Raw genomic sequence first — 3,634 nt, forward strand, 5'->3', positions numbered from 1 at the left:
ACACAAATATTACTGATAACAGAGCATATTAGTCCATTTCTGAGCGTGACATAGGATGCAAACAAGTTTCTCTCATTCTTAACACATATATAATAATCAGCATGTGTTGCTTTATTGTAATTAATTTGTTTTTTTGTCGTTTATTATGTCTTCAGGTGTTTTCACACAGCAGCACCGTTTGGAAAAAACTTAAAAACTGAAGCATAGCCATTATCTAAACATAATAATAAACACAAAATACGTCACGATATAAAAATATATAATTCAATCTTCACATTTTCAGTTTGTTTACTAACATTTGTGTTTTAATGCAACTACATTTTAGCATTAACAATTTGAGGTGCCATATCACAATAACCTCTTTAAATGATTACAGTTATACTGCACATGCAGGACAACAACATCATTTAAAAAAAATAACATAATTCTTTATTCACAGTGTTAACACTGAGAGCAGTTTGAGAGTTATTGCCTCATTCTCTCTTCTACATTTACTACAGAATATTCAGCATATATACAGTACAATAAAGTGCTGCAGATACTTCATTCTTCTAGATGTATGGACGTGTTTAAAAGCTAATACTGTGATTGTATAATATCTATATAAAAGACTCTCAGCGAGCTCTGCTTTATTGGCGCTTTGCTTCTATAGGCTCTCCTTCAGCTGCAGGTCTGGAGCTCATTAAATGAGGAACATCTGTGCCAGAACCAAACCTGCCTTTTATACCCTAAAAGTTCTGAGATTAATTCTAATGACCAGATATGTATGCGTATATGATACAAAAACATTCCCAACAACAGCTAGAGAACAGCACAATGACTAAGATATCCAGTCTTGTTTCCTGATGTATCAAAACAAAGTCAGTTTATGCTTTAAAACAAGAACAAATATCAGTCATTGGGGTCAGAAAAATCAACTTAATTCAAAGGGAAAACAAGTTTATGTTTCTAAGCCCACTGACACTGATTTTTTCTTGTTTTAAGCAAAAACGTAATTCGTTTTTCAGAAAACAGGACTTTATATTTTAGTCATTTTCTGCCTCCAGTAAATGTGTCTTGATTTAAGAATGTTTATATATTTGTATGATTTTTTGCAGTGCGTGTTAAACCCGCCTCTCGTGTTCTGTGCATCACTGCCATTGGCTGATCGCTGATCAATGCTCACCAATCACGTTCCTGCCTGAATCGGTCAAACTGATGGAAACTAGTTTTGTCTTGTTTTCTAGAATAAATGTCGAAACATTCTTGAATCATGATGCATTTACTTGAGAAGCACTTTGACATAAGATATGAAGTCTTGTTTTGGTAACACTGTACAGTAAGGTTCATTAGATAACTATACTTTAGTTAACATGAACTAAGCATGAACAATACTTCTACAGCATTTATTAATCTTAGTTGTTAATTTCATTATTTACTAATCCATTATTAAAATCAAAAGTTGTGCTTGTTAACATTTGTTAATGCACTGAGCGTTGACACGAACGACTGTATTTTCATTAACTAGCATCAACAAAGATTAATAAATATTGTAATAAATGTATTATTCATTGTTTGTTCATGTTAGTTAATACTTTAATATTAACTAATGGAACCTTATTGTAAAGTGTTACCCTTGTTTTCTGAGAAATGTATCAAAATTGTGTTAGTTTTTGCAAAAAACAAGAAAAAATATCTGCCTGTGGGGTAAAAAAATAATCTTGTATTGCCTTTGAATTAAGATTTGATTTCTTACCCCACTGGCAGATATTTTTTGAAAATGACTTAATATCTTTTTTGCTTGTGAAGTACGTGCATCTGGATTCAAGAATGTTTAGATATTTATACTAGAAAACAAGACAAAAATACTAAGCAAGAAATTCATTTTTTGCGGTGTATGAACTTGAGGCGTTATGAATAACTAAATTAAAGCTGCAGCTCCGTCGTGACGTCTGCTGTGTTTAACAAAGATTTCATGACTGATGAACCCAAAAGCTAGTGACTATTAATAATAATAATAATAACCAAACCAAGTTAGTAGTAACAAATACAAGCTATAAGAAAAGCTTAATATCATTATTAAAAAAGTTCAACAACAAAAATAATCCTTTTAATGCATATTGTTAACATACAAAAATGTAATATGATTAGTTGATTGTTGATAATGTGATATTAATGTTTATTGAGGAAAAAGTGCATTTGTTAAATTGTCCATTTGTGTCCACTATGTTTGTGAACGACTGAACCTGAACCTCATGCTGCTGTCGCAGAGAAGAGCTGTTGAGAAACGCTCATGTGCCTGTCATTGCCTGAAGTCTAGCTGGACAGGGTTTGAACATGAATTCGGTGAGATAAACACGAGAAGAGCCTGTTAGAGACGCAGGTAACGGCTGTTCTGAGGGTGAACCGAGTCCTGACGAGGGAGTTTCTTCTCTGCTCTTCTCGTTTTCTCAGCTGCTGCAATTTCTCAAAGCTGCTGGCCATTGTGCGATTATAATGAGACTCTAAATCCCTGTGTAGATCTGACCTCTGCTCTCTCTATTTGAAGCGCTGGTGTGAGGTATAATGGTGAGCAGGACCGGATTAGCTGTGTGTTTGGACTGAAGTGAGTGTGAGGAACGGAGGAAACACACAGACGGGGCTGGAAAGCCAATCACATCGGTGCAAAGACATAAATATTCAGTGATTCAGTCAGACGGAAGGTTATGAAAACATTTGTAGTCTTTTCTTGGTTTTGTTTAGTTTATTATACAAAGCTTCCTTTCAGATTCATGTACTAATCAAACCTTTGCTTTGGCTATGAATATGACCCGAATGTTTTGAAGTGCAATGCACACGTCACAAATCATCATCCAAGTGCACTCAAAATGCTGTTAACATTGGATTTCCTTTCATTCACTCACTCACTCACTCATTCATTCACAGGCCCTTACTGAATATGAGTTTCAGACAAACTGTCGGCTGTCGCCACCTGTTGGTTGTCAGATTCTGCCTTGGCTTGAAAACTTCAGAGACACTGAAATGCTAGAATAAAGTTCTGATATAATTCAAATAGTTTGTGTGTATCAAGGCCCCAAATGCAAATATAAAGAGAATATATTACCAAAAAATATTATTGTAAAAGCGTCATAAGAAAAGAAGTAGCGGGTTGGTCTTAATCGCAGCACACACATCTCTCTCTCTCTCTTAAACACACACACACACACACACACACACACACACACACACATCTGCGGTCTGTTCACTACAAACACTGCATGAGCAGATCTGAAGCAGCTCCTTGATTTACACGACCGAGGTCAGAGAGAATGCATTAGAGAGAGAGAGAGAGAGATGGGCCTTCATAACAGTCAGAGGAAGAGTTACACACACACTCGACCTCCATCCACACACACACACACACACACACACACACACACACACACACACACACACACACACTCACACACACACACACACACAGGATTTCATCATGTTGCTCTAATATCATCTGAAATATTGTTCCGTGCATAGCCTCTTCGACCATGTCCTACTCCTCTCTCTCTTTGTCTTTGTTTTCCTCTTCCTCGGCCTCTACCTCTTGCTCTCCCTGCCTCCATGCTTGCAAAGTTCTCAAAATGGCTCAACTGAGGCCTATTTGTGGTTGGCTGATTGG

This window comes from Sinocyclocheilus grahami, unplaced genomic scaffold (assembly GCF_001515645.1).
Source record: "Sinocyclocheilus grahami isolate Dianchi unplaced genomic scaffold, SAMN03320097.WGS_v1.1 scaffold1621.1, whole genome shotgun sequence".
NCBI lineage: Eukaryota > Metazoa > Chordata > Actinopteri > Cypriniformes > Cyprinidae > Sinocyclocheilus > Sinocyclocheilus grahami.